Source organism: Felis catus, chromosome B3 (genome assembly GCF_018350175.1).
Source record: "Felis catus isolate Fca126 chromosome B3, F.catus_Fca126_mat1.0, whole genome shotgun sequence".
NCBI lineage: Eukaryota > Metazoa > Chordata > Mammalia > Carnivora > Felidae > Felis > Felis catus.
In genome coordinates this window covers 125,502,556-125,521,064 of record NC_058373.1, presented here as the reverse complement: position 1 = coordinate 125,521,064, position 18,509 = coordinate 125,502,556, and the positions used below count along the sequence as shown (strand labels likewise).

Sequence of the window (18,509 nt, the reverse complement as noted above, 5' to 3'; positions counted from 1 at the left end):
CTCCAGGAGCCAATGAGTTGAAACTGCCATTGTTTTTCTTGATGTAAGTGTCACAGCAGAACCATCTCTGGGATGTCAGAAAGCTCATAGTTTTTGAAAATAGTACTGCACTGGGGCACCTGGGTGGCTCAGTTGGTTGGGCATCCAACTCTTGATATTGATATCAGCTGGGGTTTTGATCTCATGGTTCATGGGATCGAGCCCCATGTCAGGCTCTGCGCTGACAGCACAGAGGTTCTCTCTGTCCCTCTCTCTGCTCCTCCCCCACCTGTTCTCTCTCTCTCCCTCTCAAAGTAAATAAGTAAACATAAAAAGAAAAGAAAAATCACACTGTGGTCACAAAAGAATTGAGGACTGAGTTTCAAGAAGATGAAATTTCTTATTTGCACAGTGTAACTGATCAAGCTATACTTTTGTGGTTAGTGCCACATTCCCATTGTTTTTCCATGGCAGAACATAGAGCCATATTCCCAGGCATGGGAATATGCATGCCTGAAGCCAGGTTACTCTTATGTTCCATAAGTGTGTTGCCTGTGGGGCTGTTGTTGACACAGTAGTTGGCTGTGCCCCAGACAAAGGGGGGTGCTGCTCTGTCCCCATAGATCTTAATCCCAGTCTTCACCACAAGGAAGGCACTGCTATGTGCTCTCAGCCAGAGTCTCCTATCCTCTAGGGTTCCTGGTTTGGTTGATAACATTCTTCTCAATACAACTTTTATCATCACAGCTTGAGATGTGATGACTGATTTTGGCCCAAGGAACCTGGTGAAGGGACAAGTAGCCAATTGGTTTGTGACGTCAGGATGATTCTTTCTGCACTTGGTAAGATGATAGAGAAACCTACAGGCCCTGATCTGGTGGTTTTTATCATAGGGGCATTGTAATAGCTTTTCAGCATCCAGGGAATCCATGTACGTTTCTTCCATGTGGGAAATGAAGGCGCTGAATCCAAGTGCCCAGTTCAGACAAGCTCTCCCCACGTTCAGAATGCATTGAACTTTAAATGTGTGATTTATATTGTCTTTTTTCTACGGGTGTTTTATATTTGAATAAAAATGTTAGGAGAAGAGAAGAGAATAATGAAAGCCCTCCCATTGACACATGCCCTGGAATAACAATGCCTGGGTTTGAATCCTGACTGTCTCTCTCTGACTGTTTGACCTTGAGCAAGCTGCTGCTTTGTGCCTCAGCATTGTTATTTGTAAAAGGGAGGCAATTGCAGTACCTACCTCATTGGACTGTTAGAAGGATTAAATGAGATAATCCAGGTAAAATGCTTACAACAGTGCCAGGTACACAGAAAGCAAAAGTTAACTGTTAGGTACATATATTGTGGAGTCATTTCTCCATGCAGGACGCACCAGGGGAATGCAAAGAAGTATAAACCCTTAGCCTGGAGGAGCTTATAACAATAGTAATTAGAAAGACAAGGTATGTAAAAGAACAAATAATTGACACTACAAGAGGGTATTAGGAAATTACAGATAAGAAAAATCGAAGAATTCAATGGAAGGACAAATTACAATATTCCAGGCAAAACTCAGAGAGTTGTGAGAAGTCAGAAGAGTGGCTGCCCTTGGAGTGGGTGTGATAAGAAAGCAGTACGAGGGGACTCGTTTCTTCAGCTGGAACTGCTTACGTGAATATAAAAATTTTTGATATGTACGCCTTTCAGTATGTGTGTGTTGTCCTATAGGATTTTGAACCTGGTTGACATTTGACCTTAGGCAAGGTACTTAACCCCTGTGAATTTCATTTTCTTCACCTCCAAACTATACCTAACACCTTCCATAGGGTTGTCAGGAGGATTATTGAACGCAGTGTGTGTAGGATGCCTAGTCCAGGATGGGACAAATATTTCATGTATCTGATGTGCTAACTGGGATAGAAGGTGACTGACTGGGACAGACCTTCCCTGTGTTAAGATTTGGAGCCTTTGTTTGGGGCTTATTGCTTTGTTGAGGGAATGACCTCATGTCATTATTGGTGTTGTGAGTGGAACCTGTTGCAGTGTGTCAGTGTGAAGGCGCGGTGACTCAGCTGCTGGGACAAAGGGCACTTCTGCTTATCAGAATCACTGCTGGACAGTTGTCCAACACCACCACTGTCCATTTCCTTTTCCTGCTTAGTCAGAGCCACACCTGCGAGCGAGAGTCAGTGTCTGATCCAGGTGTGTATCAGTAAACATTTGCCGAGTGTCTACTGGGTGTCAGGTGTTGTGGTAGAGTCTGATGGAGTTTGTAGGGATGAATAAAAACAGGGTAAAAAATAACATAAAATGAAAGATAGGCCTTGCTTTCAAATAGCTTATAGTCTAGTAATAAGATACAAGTTCTTTTTCTGAAAGTCTTTTTTCCCCCTTCTCTCCCCTCTTTGTCCTGTTACCCTCCACTCACCCAGTACATGTTCTCATTTGCACACCCCCCTCCCCATCACATGCAAACCCTTCCCTGAAATTCACCCCATGTAAGCAGGCTAAAAGCCATTGAACATGGCCTCTATCCAACAAAAGCAGTCAACTCGTAGCACGTATCTTTTCCTTGGCTCCCCCCAAATTATAGAGTGCCACGCCTTAGGTTAATTATGATAACAAGAATAACCACTTATTAGGTGTCTGGTACATGCAAAGAATTATGCCAGGCACTTGCCTACATTATCTGTAACTCTCACGGCATCTTGCAGGGCATCATTATTCCATTTTATAGGTGAGGGACCTGAGGCTTGAAGAACTTAAATAATTTGCCCAACATCATCTACAGCCTGCTTGTGGCTGCCACAGAGCAAGCCTGTTGTCTCCCACGTGCCATGCTCATTGTCAAGCTGTTTGCAGTGTTTGCTCTGATGATTAAATAATGTAAACACCCTTCTGAGTCAGTTCATCAGTCAACTGTGCACATATAAACCTATGTGGTTAGGAGAGGTTGGTGCCATGGTCACTCTTGCTGTAGTTATTCTACCTTGACTGGATATGTCAATAAAGAGCCACTCAGCCTTGCAAACAACTTCTGAGCTCTTGTTTTGTAAATGCCTTAATATTCAGCAGCGCTAGCCTGCTGTGCCATCGGAAGGGATACTGAGCCTATTTCATGATCTATATTAAAATCTTGGATGCAGGTGCCACAGGAAGAGCCTTTATGTATTGAGAAAATTCTGCCATTTTGGTCTTCCCTTACTAGGCTGTCTCTCTCAGATTGATTTCTTACCACTAGCCTCTGTTCTAGAAATCTGTACACCAATAGGGGTATCTCATGCAGATTAAAGTGAGCATTGCTGTGAGCTGGGCACAGAGGAGACAGTGATAAAGTACATTCTGAGTGGTTTTGTACAAAAAGGAACAATGCAGAGTGACTGCTATTCCCACTAGTCCAAGTGTTTTTGGGTCTTGGCTTCTAACCCTGTATAAGCCACTCAAACTAAGATAGCCAACTCTACTTAATCCCAAGTCTCATGGTGTATATTGGGCACAAGTCATGTTCAAACGAGGAGGGAGATCAAAGTCAGCAAATCACTATGGGTTTGGGGTCTAATCTTAAGCTTTTCAAGCCTAGAAAGTCAATCATGTTCTTGTTTTGAGAGGTAAGGCTTTCTGGAGATCGACACACAATTTACAATAGGAGATGTATGTTGGCAGTATGAGTAACACCAGTTATTTGTTCAAAAACTGAAAGCTACTATAAATTGAGTTTCTTCTGCATGTGCTTAGATCCTTAGGTATTCACAACCACCCCGCAAGTTTCTGAATAGTTACTCACATTTCACAAATATCAGTACTGAGCCAGCATCCCAACCAGGTGGACTTAGTTCCACATCTTATACTCTTTCCACTCTTCCTCAGTGCCTGAAAGCATTCTATCTGCTGTTATATTATCAGCTGAAATGCCCGCCCTTTTGCCAGTTTGGCTTCAGCCAACTCAGGCAGAATTATCAGTCATTTTTCATTTTGGGATCACACAGCACTTTGCATAAACCTATGAGAACACTTTGTATTGTATCATAATTGCAATGACAGTGTCTTACACATTGTTTTTTTTAAATGTAGGACCTGTTGCAGTGCCTGGCAGTGTTGTGTAGTGGAAGGACTGAGTTTAAATCTTGTGTCTAATTTTGCTAACATTATATCCTTAGCATGTGACACACCACCTGTTAGCAAACCGTATATGCTCAGTAAATCTTGAATGAACTAATGAATGAGTAAATACAATCTTGGGTATTAGTTTTCCTCTGTGAATCTTTTTCATTATTAAAACTGATGGATAATAGTATCTACTTTGAAGATTAGAGATTAGATGTGTGAGATTAGATGAATCAATGAACCAGGGTAAGTGATGGTGTGCTAGTGACTTTTGAGATTCAGGTAGTGGTTTTAAGATTTATCATGTTGATCCATGTCTAAATATTTAGGTTTATCATAACTGTAGTCCTCTATTATATGAATATGATGCAATTTGCTTATCCATTCTCTTATTGATCGATATTTGGGGTGTTTCCAGTTCTTTAATGAATAAAGTTGCTGAACATTCTTGAACAAATCTATCTGTGGACATATTTTTCACTTGTATACAAACATGGGAGTGGAATTGCTGGATCATACGTTAGATGAATGTGTAAATTTATTAGAGGCTGCTAAACCATTTTTCCAAGTGATTTTACAACTTTATACTTTAACCAACAACATAAGAGAGTTCTAGTTGTTCTTCATCCTGTAACACTTGATATTATCATGCTTTCCAGTTTTAGCCATTCTAGTGGATGTGTGGTATCTCATTGTAGTTTAATTTACACATCCTTGATGTCTAATAACCTTATCATGTGCTCCGTGGCCATTCATATAGCTTCTTTTATGAAGGGCCTGGGTTTTGGGGGGGGTTATTTCTCTTTTTATTATTATTTGTGAGGATTCTTTAGGGATTCTGAATATGTCTCTTTTCAGTAGCTTGCCTTTTTACTTTTTAAGTGATATCTTGATAAATTGATTTAAGAAAATCAACAATAGCCAAAGTATGGAGAGTCCAATGTCCATCAATGGATGAATGGATAAAGAAGATGCGGTATATATATACAATGGAGTATTATTCGGCAATCAAAAAGAATGAAATCTTGCCATTTGCAACTACATGGATAGAACTAGAGGGTATTATGCTAAGTGAAATTAGTCAGAGAAAGACAAATAGCATATGACTTCACTCACATGAGGACTTTAAGACACAGAACAGATGAACACAAGGGAAGGGAAGCAAAAATAAGATAAAAACAGGGAGGGGGACAAAACATAAGAAACTCTTAAATATGGAGAACAACAGAGGGTTACTAGAGGGGTTGTGGGAGGGGGGATGGGCTAAATGGGTAAGGGGCATTAAGGAATCTGCTCCTGAAATCATTGCTGCACTATATGCTAACTAACTTGGGTATAAGTTAAAAACACAAAATTTAAAAAAATGAAAAAGAAAAATAGATAAATTGACAAAATCAATTTATTAATTTTTTTTCTTTCATGGTAGTGCTTTCTTTGTCCTCAGAAGTCATTGCTTACCACAGGTCATGAGGTGGGTTTTTTATGTTTTCTTGTAGAAGTGTTATAGTTTTGTCTCTCATATAGATCTGTGATCTTTCTCAGTTTAATTTTAGTATATATAGAGAGAGGAAGAGATTAAGGTCAATTTTTGTTTTCCATATGTATGTCTAGTTGCTCTAGAACATTTTATTGAAAAGAACTTTCCCGTTGAATTCTTTGGCACTTTTGTCAAAACCCAAATGACTGTATATGTTTGGGTCTACTTCTAGACTCTCTATTCTGTTCCATTAACCTATTTGTCTTTCCTATCATGCTGTCTTAATTACTGAGTGTTTATAGTAAATCTTAAAATTTAGTAATGTAAGCCCTCCAGAATTTTCTTCTTCAAGATTATCTTGGCTATTGACAGGCTTTAATAAAAATTGACAGCTTATCCATTTCTACCAAAGGGGAAAAAAAAGTCTGGGGATTTTGATTGGAATTGCATTGACTCTATAATTCAATTTCACAAATTTTTCCATCTTATACATTGACTTTTCAAATCCATTAACATGAAATCTCTCCATTATTTATGCCTTCTTTAATGTCACTCAGCAGTGTTCCATGGTTTTCAAGTATAGAGAGCTTCTGTATCTTTTATTACATTTACTTCTGTGTATTTGATATTTTTATCATATTGTAAATCATAATTTTTAAAATTTCATTTTCTAGGGATGGCTGGGTGGCTCAGTAAGTTAAGTGTCTTACTCTTGATCTCAGCTCAGATCTTGATTTCAGGGTCATGAGTTCAAGCCCCACATTGGGCTCTGCGATGGGTGTGAACCCTCCTTAAAAAATATACATAATAATAATAATATAAGATAAAATTTTCCATTCATTTGTTACTAGTATTTAGACATACAATTTGTTTTTAGGTAATGATTTTGTATCCTGAGACCTTGCTGTATTCACTCATTACTTCTATGATTTTGTTGATATTTTTGGATTTGCTGAGTACATAATCATGCCACCTATGAAGAGTTTTAACTCTTTATTTTGCTTTTCATTTCCTTTCCTTACCTTGTTGCCATGCATATGCACTCCACTACAGTATTGACTAGAAGCAGTGAAATTGGGAGAAAACATTCAATATTTCATCATTATAATATTAGCTGAGTTTTTTCCTATATATACACCCTTTAACAGATTGAGGAATTTGTCTTCCATTTCTAGTATGCTGAAAGTTTTTATCATAAATGGGTATTAAATCTTATTCATTTATTGAGATGGTCTCACAAAATATTCTTATACAACACATTATTGTATGCGTGTGTAAATAACATCTGTAATATTCCAAGGAGGTTCAGAGGACTTGCCTAAGAGGACAGAAGTCCAGGCACATATTGTAAGGTGACCACCAGGTCCTAGTACAGTTTTGTGTCCCATGATTCCCACCTGAGTCCTACAGTTAACTATGTTATTTTCAGTTTCCCCTTCATCAACCTTTATAATAGTACAGATGTCTCTTATTTTGATGGTAAAAGTGGGACTTTGGATGCTTTTTATTATTTTTTTTGCTTGCCTGTATCTTCTAAATTTTCTTCAGTGAACATGAACTGCTTATGTTAGAAGGGAGTTTTTAACCTTTGGTGTAATTAATGAGATTACAGATTAGTAGACTTTAGACCCATTCCTATCAATTCTTTCTGAAATTATACCCAAGTCACCTTTTAATTTAATGGTAGATGACTAAACTCTTCTTTGTTGATCTTTCTATTACTTAATTTCTGAAGATGTTCATTTTTTTCTGCTTTCCCAACTTAGGGTTCCTAGATGAAGTTCCCAGCACAATTAAATTCAAAAGACTGTAATGTAGTAGCCAGAGTGGGAAAATAAACACAAAGAGATCATGCCTGTGTGTGCTCTGGCAGAAGTGTAGATCAGGGACTTTAGCCCTGCTTGAGAATTTAATGACTTCCAGCAGGTTGGTCTGATTCCAGAGTGATTTTGCTCAAAGGTAATTCTTTCTAAACTTTTTTTGTAATGTTTGTTTATTTTTGAGAGAGAGAGAGTGAGCATAAGCAGCAGAGGGGCAGAGAGAGAGGAAGACAGAGAATCTGAAGCAGGCTCTGCCCTGTCAGTGCAAAGCCTAATGTGGGGCTTGAACCCTCGAACCATGAGATCATGACCTGAGCCAAAGTCAGACGCTCAACTGACTGAGCCACCCAGGTGCCCTTCTAACCTTGGTTTTAAGTTCTGGCATTTATGTCTATCCAAAACAGTTGGGGATTTGGAATCCTGGAGCTGGAGAAGCCTCTGTCAGACCAGACTGAGAATGATAGCTCTAAGATATGGAATAGGGACTAGATAATAACAGACAGGCTGTTATTGCCAGCTGCTGTGCTTTGTTTTCATGGAACTGGAAGTCATTATCTGGAGAGCCACAAGTCCTTGAAAGTTCATTCCACTTCCGGGAAGTAAGAGTCACTTGCCTGCCAGCAGTTAGAACAGGCTTTTATCACTGGAGATGCAGAGCACCCCCCCCCCTCCGCCCCCCACAAAGTCATTCTAAGTCACTGCCTGGTCAAAATAATCACTATTTTTTTTTTCTTTCTAGTCACAGGTTCCTGATACAGGAATGTTTTCTGCTTTTTCTCAATACCTAATGTGCCTACCAGTGAATATTTGTTATTTCCATTGCTTTATGTTGATTATTAAAATTAAAATGTTCATACTAAGCAAAAACAAGAAAAAACAAACCTCAAAATGAAGAAATAAGTGCCCTCTTTCTCTTCTTTCATCAGTAATAATGAAAGTAATTTAAAATGTGTAGCATGCCATGGAGTACCTGGGTGGCTCAGTCAGTTAAGCATCCGACTCCTGATTTTGGCTCAGGTCATGATCTCATAGGTCATGAGTTTGAGCCCCGCATTAGGCTCTGCACTGACAGTGCTCAGCCTGCTTGGGATTCTCTCTCTCTCTCTCTCTCTTTCTCTCTCTCTCTCTCCCTCCCTCCCTCCCTCTCTCTCCCTCCCTCCCTCCCTCCCTCTTTCTCTCTCTCTCAAAATAAGTAAGTAAATAGATAAATAAATAAGCTTTTAAAAAAATGTGTAGCTTGCCGTATTTTACAAGTGACATGCACATGTCTCGTTTGGTTCTCACAACCCTATTGTGATAGATAGATCAGCTTATTTTTATTATCCTTTTTAAAAGTGAGGAAACTAAGACTTAGAAATTGAGTAACTTGCTCGAGATTAGCTAGTTCTACAGATGTTGAGCTGCAATCCTAGTGCTGCTATACACGAGAGTGGTCAAGCTGAAGGTCGTGAGCTCTGACCTCCTGGGTTCAGATTCTAGCTGCACCACTTACTAGTCTGTGACTTTTGTCAAGTCATCTAACGTCTGTGCTTCAGTGTCCCCATCAATAAAAACGGGAAAAGGTAGGATCTATGATATATAGTGTTCCAGGATCAAGTGAAAAGTTTCCATACAGTTCTAGCAGGGCATCTGGCATATGGTACACGATTGGGGAGCGTCACCCAAGCCACTGCTGTTGTCTTGAACATAGGGGCGGTGGTGGGTTATTCTTCCTCTCTCCTTCCAGCTCCCTCTCTTGCCGTAAAACCTCAAGTCTGCTCCTCAAGTCACCAGAGAACTCTAGACACACTCCAGAAGTCACCAAGGGCCATGTGGGGTTAGACAATCCAATCCCAAATGAAATACTTTAAAGAAAAACTAACACCATAAAGATCTCTTTCCATGGCTCAATTTTGCCCTGATTTCTGAAGACAGTTTGTGCTTATCTTCTCTTATTCTTAACCATACCCCTCTTATTCTTAACCAGAAATCTTAAGGTGTTAGATAGAATACTTCATCCTCTCTAAATATTTTTGGGACCATTTATTCTTTATTTGCTAACAACCTTTATCAAATGCTGACTCGTGTATTTGCCCCAGTCTGCTCTTGAAGATAGGGCAGAAATTCCTTTGCTCTATAGTGCATGCTGTTGAAAGGTCTTTGAGGAAGCAAACCTCTGGTTTATGTTGTGCAACCTGCCCTATAAAGTCACCAAGGTTCATGCTTTGAAGTGGGTGGGTGGATGATTCTGCCTTTATGACTTGACTTCTCTCATTTATGCGAAGACAGGGCAACAGGTCTTCTGTTGCATACATACCAATCTGCTGTGTGTCCAGCTGCAGAGGATACTCGATCTGACACTTAGGAAATGCCCTCAGTGTGGGAAACAAAGGTTACTATTTTTAAAGACTGGAAGGCAGCATGTTTGTCAACATTTCAGCATGTCACAGCCAGGCAAGCTTTAGATTTGAAAATAGAAGCCCTGATCCCATGACCTCATCTCTGTCTACTGAAGTCCCTGACTCTAAATGTCAGTGGGAGTCATATTTACTTCATGAAGCAAATTATCAGCATCGATCACCCTTTATCCAGCATCTCAGTTTCTCATGACCCTTCATGTCCCCTGCATGTCCCCACCAAGGCAGCCAGACACTACATGTATATCCTGGAATTAATACAAACTGCCCTCCAAACCCGTTTAGCATCCATCATGCTCGTCCTAACAGCGTGGTCAGATACTGCCAACAGCTCCTGGCACGTACTGTCTTCCACACTGCCTGTTTTCAGTGTTGTCCCATGAAAACTCTGATGTGCGAATATTAACAACAACAACAAAAGTAGGTTCTAAAACCGTATATGCAGAATACTCCTGACTTTTAGATAGGTGTGTGTTCATGAATGTGTACTTGCACAGTGAGACAACTTGAAGGAAACACTAGAATGTGATGTCACTTACCTCCGGTGGCAGCAAGATTCAGGTGCTTTTGATGGTATGGGTTTCTGCACCATCCAAATTTTCTAAAATGTAACTTGTTCCTTAAAATTATCCAAAAAAAGTTAATCTTTATATTACAGAAACAAATCGTTAGTTATATTAGAACTTGGTGACTGGAACAATTCAAAAAACCAGTGTGCTTTAACATGAATTCACATATGAGTGCCTTGGATTCACTGGGCCTTAAATCCCGAGTTGTCCCCGGCTAAGGCAAAGAACACTCAACCCTGGTCCTGTGGACAGGTGGGGAACAAGTTGATTAGGCGGCATCCGTCACTTCAGAATGTAGAAAGGTATGAGTGTGTTTTTGGTCTTCCACTTTCCCTGCTCTCAGGTTACTTGATGCCATTTATATCCTCAGAAATACTGATGGTCTCTGGGACAGTTTTGAAAAGGCTATGACCTCTTTTTTTTTTTTAATGTTTATTTTTGAGAGAGAGAGAGAGAGAGAGAGAGAGAGAGAATGCATGGGGGAGGGGCAGAGAGAGAGGGGGACAGAGGACCCAAAGTGGGCTCTATACTGAGAGCAGAGAGCCCCATGTGGGCTTCATACTCACGAACTGTGAGATCATGACCTGAGCTTGTGAGATCATGAGCTGAGCCAAAGTCACACGCTTAACTGGCTGAGCCACCCAGGCACCCCTAGGCTGTGACCTCTTTGATCTGATATGTAATCAAGCCTCTCAACATACAGGGTTTTTTTCCTGTTATTTATTTAATTTAATTAATTAATTTGTTTGAGATAGCATGAGCCGGGCAGGGCAGAGGGAGAGAGAGAATCTTAAGCAGGCTGCACAGCCAGTGCGGAGTCCCATGTAGGGCTCAATCCCACCACCCCGAGATCATGACCTGAAACCAAATCAAGAGCTGGATGCTTAACTGACTGACCCACCCAGGCACCCCTCAACACACAGGTTTTGGTATAATATATCTGTAAATAACTCTTTATGCCAAGATTGCTTTTTGCATTTCTGTTTCTCTGTCTAAATGCAATAACTCTCCACCTAGGACCTACTCAAATGGCATGAGAAATTGTAGGACTTATTTGGAACCTAAAACTACCTCATTATCTGAATAATAATCATAGACCTTACCAAATAGCAATTGAGCACTTTTGAATGTTTAGAAACATGTTCACGTGTGTTACTTCATATTTGCTTCCAAACTAGAACAGGGATTATGATTATCCCATGTTACAGATGGGGAGGGAAATGGCACAAAGAGCCTTGCCCAAGACCATAGCAGGTTTGTGGCAGAGCCAGGACTAGCAATAAAGCCTTCTCTTCCATGGCTTTTTCCAAGCTCGCACAATACCAAATGTCTTTTTCCAAGATGTTCCCCAAGGGAACCTAGACTCTAAGGAGTAATCATTATAATAATAATAACAAATATTTATGTAATGTTTGCTGTAAGAGGTAAATATTATTATTATCTCCATTTTACAGTGGAGGGAACTAAAGCCTACTACATTTAAGTAACTTGCCCAAGGTCACCATGTTAATAGGTAGAGTAGCCAGGATATGAACCAGGCTAGAGCCACAGTCCACAGACCACTTGACAATGCAGTTAGAGCCTAACTTCTTCCCACCTGTTTATGTCTAGGGTGACCCAGACCAAAGATGACAGCTCTTCAAATAAGAGTCTCAAAATTCCTCCCCTCTAAACTTAGAGTTTGAAGTGTGTCTTATATTATTTCAACAGTAAGAATACTATTCTATTTCCTTGTGAAAAGAATAAGGGAGAATGGAGAGGAGCAACAAAATAGTTTTGCTCAAAAACCAGACAAGTTTGGGGGCACCTGGGTGGCCCAGTTTGTTAAGCATCTGACCCTTGATTTTGGCTGAGGTCATGATCTCACAGTTCGTGAGACTGAGCCCCGTGTGGGGCTCTGCACTGACAGTGTGGAGCCTGTTTGGGATTCTCTCTCACTCTTTCTCTCTCTCTGCCCCCCACCCCCCCCACACACTCATGCTTTCTCTTTCTCAAAATAAATAAATAAACATTAAAAGAAAAAACAGACAAGTTTGGAAGTTTCTGGAAATTTATATTTGCCATGTTTCCTACAAAGATCTGGTCATCTGTCTCCTACCTGGCTACTAAAATAATTTCAATTGCAAGCAACAGAAGCCAACTTTACTAACTTTAAGTAAAATGAATTCATTCTAAGGATATGATAGTTTACAGAATTAGAAGAAAAGCTGAAAACTCAAACTCCAGGAAGTTGGTGTATCAGCTTTTACTGTGCTACATAAAAACCACATTGAAAATTAGCCCCCCGCCCCCCGACACACACACATACCCAGCTCCCCAACAATCATTTGTTTAGCTCAAGATTCTGCACATCCACAGTCCGGGCAAGCTTGAGCAATTCCTAGTCTGTGCCAGGCTAAGCTGTTCACCATAGGAGCTCACTCATGGGTCTGCAGTCACTGCCTGGTTGGCTAGGGTGCCTTGCATCTCCTCCACATGGTCATTTATCCCCCTGCAGACTCACTGCATCATGGTCTTGGGGTTCCAAGTACAGCAAAAGAGGGCAAGCACCGTCACACAAGCACTTTTCAAGTTTCCATTTGTGGTGTATTTGATCCTGACTAAAATGAATCCCATGTTCCAGCTCAGAGTCCACATGGAAAGGGACTGCCCAAGAGCGTGGAGAGAGGAAAGAAGAATCTGAGGCCATTTTTGCCATCTCTCAGAGATGGTCAGAAATCTTGGCAACTTTAAGCATCAAGCCAGCAAGAACTAATATGCAGGCTCTTCAGGGTGCCTCTATCTGAATAACTCAGCTCCCACTACTTTCCTGCGCTTGCTCAGTCTATTCAAGATTTCCAACAAGTATCTGACTTTGCTTGGGTCATATGCACCATGGATGGGGCACACTGAGTGAAGATCCATGAAGACTTGAATGGGGCGGGGGGGGGGGGGGGGGGCGGAGTCTGATTGTGAAGTGGTTACCCAAAATAGGGGGGGTGGCGGTTGCAGGATAGGTAATACAGTATTTCTTCCATCGGTATTGTTGACTCCATTGATTTTGTCCTTCTGCTCTGAACCATGTAGGTTGAATTTTCCTCGGGGCTTTATTGAGAGCAAAGGTAACAGTCGCAACCTGTTACTCGAACAACAATTAAAACATTTACTTTGAAGACACTTGCTGAGCTGGTGATGTCCTTGGCACGGACCAGGATCTCACAGACATCTTCCTGCCATTGCTATTTATTCCCTGGGCACCAAGAGTGTAAACAAGAAAGGGAAATGAGGAGACTGGTGTTCTGATATTGAGGTCACACAGTCTTTGGCCCTGGCATCGACTCCAACAGTTATTTATTTAGGTCAGTTTCATAATTTCTGCAGAATTGGAAGACTGTTTTTAAAACTTTCTAGAAAGCAGGGAGGAGTGGTGATGAAGTCATATTTAGCATGATTCTAGGGAAGAGGGAAAACCTGAGATAGGTTGTTAGCATGACTACAGGAGCACTGGGGTATTTAAGATTGAATTATTGCCCAAATAATAGAGTTTAAGGGAATAAAAAATCTTATTTGGCAAAATACTTCTCTCTTTGGACTGATAACCAAGACCATTTTTTTTCTGGTTACAACAGCCCACTGTTATAAAGGACAGGGAAGAGGTGATATCTTTGTGTGTATGTGAAGTCATGCTAAGTATTTGAAACATGCCTAGTGCACTATAACAATTTTCTCCAAATGTTTGGTCACGTTTCTCCAAAGACTTAATCATGAGCCTCTAATATTTGTGTGTGTGTGTGTGTGTGTGTGTGTGTGTGTGTGTGTGTGTTGTGTGTATATATATTATAAATTTATTTATATATTACAAACATACTAGGTATTTTAGTAAATGTTTTATAACATATAAACAAAAATTAGAAATGTTTAAAGGATGGGTTAAAAAGTGAACAAAAATAGAGGTTCTGGTGTTTTCTTCCCACACCCCAGTGGATCATTCTGGATACCTCCTTGAGTGCATTCCTCTCCACTTTGAGGATTACTTGTCCAGAATACAAAAGCATCTTAGACCTGCCCTACAATTGCAAAGGCACTTCTTTGTACCAGAGGAATAATAGAAAGTTGGATGTTCTGTCTTGACCAAAGTGTACTCAAGACTTAACACTTCCCTCGTGTGATAGGCTAGTGCTGCTGTTTTGTAGTCACAATGACTTTGTGAATGCAGACCCTCAGATCCCTTATCATTCCCAAGCCTTTGGGGATTTATCTATGCAATGATTGTGGAAAGATTTGGACTCAAGGAATCATAACCTGAGATATTCTTCTCTCTCCATCCCCCTTTCCATTTCTTCCAGTTTCTTCCTCCTTTCCTTCTTCAGTCTCCCCTTCAGTCTCCATCAGATTGATAATACAACTTCAAAGGCATTCTCTCTCCTCTTTTCCTTCCCTCTTCCTTTTGCTTCCTTGAGAATTCTAATAATATTTACATATTTTTATTGTGATAGCTAACATTTATTGAGCTGAAGCCCAGTTAAATGCAGTGTCCGTTAATGATCTCATTTCCCTTCACAAGTGGGTACTGTTATTATTTGCTTTGAGAATTGAGAAATCCTGCAGTTTAGAGAGGGTTAAGTAACGTGTCCAAGATCTCATAGTTTTCTAATGGCAGAGCCTGGACGAACTGACTCCAGAGCCCAAGCTTTACCCTTTTCTGTCTGCAGTGACACAAAACAGGCAGTAGAGACCAGCGTGAAGCCAGGAATTCAATCCATCATTAGTACAAACCACTTTAAAAATTTTTTTAATTTTTTTAATGTTTACTTATTTTTAAGAGAGAGAGAGTGAGCGCGTGAGTGGAGGAGGGGCAGAGAGAGAGAGAGAGAGACAGACAGACAGACAGACAGAATCTAAAGCAGGCTCCAGGCTCTGAGCTGTCAGCACAGAGCCCTACATGGGGTTCAAACCCACAAATGGTGAGATCATGACCTGAGCCGAAGTCGGATGCTTAACCAACTGAGCCACCCAGGCGCCCCTGGTACAAACCACTTTTAAACCAGCCTTTCCCTTGTGAGCCTTGTGTCCACCCAGGAGATGCTGGTGTATATATGCCAGATGGTGGGAATGCTGTAATAAGTCAGGAAAAGTACCAAGTGTGCAAATCATCTGGAAATAACACTTCACTGTTTGCCTGCGGATTATCTACCTCATGAGGGCTTCTGAAAAATTTGAGACGTTCAGAAACACAAATAGAGCTCCACCAGCTAGAATAAATTTATTGTCATGCTAGAAATTAGTTGCTATCCTGTTTTTCTAAAAAATTACCTTAACTTGATATGTTTACAGTTTGTAAGTTTCATCTACCCTCAGTCTACGTAAGAATGTCTCCTTCGATCTTGATAACTAAACAGAAGCTGGATAAGTACTGAAATGAAATGAAATTACCAACTCCAAATTCAATTGAGAAGAAGTGGCTTACTGCACACAGGAGCTGTTGGTTATTTTGTTACTGTCATTGCTGAAAGTCCACATGAAAAACAATGAGCTTTGGGCAATATGGGTGAAAAGGGAGTGATTTACAGAGATTTTTTCAGCTATTGTCAATTGCCCTTAACCTTTCTGTGGGTGATCTTAGACTGGCTAACGGTACCCCTACCACCAACAGACCTTTAGAACTTCTCCTGGAAGCTGTATTATAGCCTAGCAGAGTTAACACATGGAGCTAGGAGCCCGCTCTGCTCCTCATCCCCAGCACACATGTACCCAAGCAAGCATCTGTAATACTGTGTGAGAGCCCCCAGCTCTGTTCCTTTGCCCTTATCACAACCCCCCTGTTGAACTCACCGGGTCAACCTTGGAGAAGTAACAGTCCCTGTCACTAAGACTCACGTGGGTGGTTGCTGGGGTCTTACCTCACATGGTAGCCGGATGCATAGTGAGTAAGGATATGGGGGCACACATGAGTGACACATCCACAGTGGCAGAGGGACAGGCGGTCCTAATGACTCAGCTATCCTGGTCACAGTAAGGGCATGGGCACTGTAGGCTTGCCACTCTTTCAGGACACTGTCCCAGTGGCCCTGCAGGTAGTCCTTGTCCTGGTCCCCACCTCTGACACTTCCTGGGTATGCAAACCATGCTGCACTTAGAGAGTCAGGATGGAGACCCTCTTTTTTCCTTGCCGTTCCCTTATGTTCTCCCTTAGAGTAACTTCTGGATGCCTCTCCTCTTTTAAGCTCCTAAACCAAAAGAACCTTTTCTACTTCTCATCACACCAGAGATGAGTTGTTGTTGTTGTTTTTAATTTCTATTTGAACATAGTTGACGCATGAGGTTACATTCGTTTCAGATGCGCAACATAGCGATTCAATTTCTCTTATACCTTACTATACTCACCACAGTGTAACTACTATCTGTCACCATACAATGCTACTATAGTACCATTAACTATATCCCCTATGCTGTGTTCTTTGTTCTCGTGACTTACTCATTCCATTCCTGGAGGCTTGCATCTCCCAGTCCCCATCATTCATTTTGCCCCTCCCCCCCGCACTCCTTTCCCTCTAGCAACTATCGGTTTGTCCTCTGTATTTATAGGTCTATTTTTGTTTGTTCATTTGTTTTTTAGATTGCACATATGAGTGAAATCATATGGTATTTGTCTTTCTCAGTTTACTTATTTCACTTATCATAATACCTTCTGGGTCCGTCCATGTTGTTGCAACTGGCACAGCCTCATCATTTTTATGGCTGCATAGTGTGTGTGTGTGTGTGTGTGTGTGTGTGTGTGTGTGTGTGAGAGAGAGAGAGAGAGAGAGAGAGAGAGAGAGAGATTCCTTATCTGTTCATCTGTCTGTAGATACTTAGGTTGCTTCTAGATCTCAGCTATTGTAAATAATACTGTAATAAACATAGGGGTGCATCTATCTCATCAAATTAGTGTTTTCATTTTCTTTGGTTAATACTAGTGGTGGAATTAATGGGTCATATGGTAGTTCTATTTTTAATTTTTGGAGGAACCTCCTTACTGTTTCCACGGTGGCTGTACCAATTTACATTCCCACCAGCAGTCTGTGAGGGTTACTTTTCCTCCACATCCTCACCAATGCTTGTTATTTCTTGCCTTTTTTATTTTAGCCATTCTGAATGGTATAAGGGAATAACTCATTGTGGTTTTGATTTGCATTTCGCTGATGATTAGTGATGTGGAACATCTTTTCATATGTCTGTTGGCCATTTGTATGTCTTCTTTGGAAAATGTCTATTTATGAGACCATAGAAGAGTTTTATGGTCCATTAAGCAGAGCTTCATTGCCCGTTCAAAAAGGCTTAGACTCTAGAAAGTCCTTTGTTCACCCCTCTTTGGTGTGCTCAAATAGTTGAGGAAGGAAATACAGGAGCTTTTTGCTATGGCAATGACAAATAAAACACAGGTTGGGTTCTCAACAGGCCTTATTACTAAGTTAAGTCTTTGATATACCTCAGTGTGTAAAATATTAAGAGATTAATTTATAAAATGGAATGTTGATTTTTCAATTTGTTATAGATATTGGCATCTATCCCTGTTCCCTGCCTATGACCTCTGCTGGGGAACTGGAGTGACTCTTTCAGACAACAGCAAGGTGTTTTGGTAGGATCTCTGCCCTGACGAGAGTTGAAGAATAGAGTCTTCGTCTAAGACAACATGAGAAGCTGATATTAAGCCAGGGAACCAGTAAGCCAGTTGAGTGGAGATTTAGTTGTTAGAGGAAAGGAGCCAAAAGCAGGGATCCAAAGGTTGAGTACCGGTGAAGTGGGGGGTGATAACGCAGAAACAAAAGTTTAGAACCAGAGAGAACAGATTCACCAAGAACACACAGGTTCCTGAGACAGTCATCAAACTTAAAGTCTGATGCTTGCTTTTCTGAGCAAGAGATGATATATGTTGCTTTTCTGAGCAAAACAGAGATGAGGAGTGTTGGGTGAGCTCATCTTGATAAGCAGGGGTGGGGGGAGTTGGCAGAGCAATTGAGTACTGCTTCATAGGTCCTCTTAGCAAATAGAAACCAGAATGTAGTGTCAAATGCTCCTGCTAGGAAGTCTGTCAACTAGTGGTGAAGTACTAGTTTGATGAATTGGCTTCTTCACTTTGGGGATATCCCTGACCAGGTAACTTTACCAGCGCCAAATCATCCCGTCTCCTGGATAATGCTAAGGACAGATGAAGAGA

The 18,509-nt window shown here is 40.8% G+C and overlaps 1 protein-coding gene and 1 pseudogene across 6 annotated transcripts in view; one reads left to right on the top strand and one right to left on the bottom strand.

Annotated features, from left to right (window-relative positions):
* Positions 1-18,509, top strand: part of STON2 (stonin 2) — a 144,318-nt gene that overhangs the window by 109,417 nt on the left and 16,392 nt on the right. The window lies entirely within an intron of this gene.
* LOC123385928 lies at positions 406-925 on the bottom strand (annotated as a pseudogene).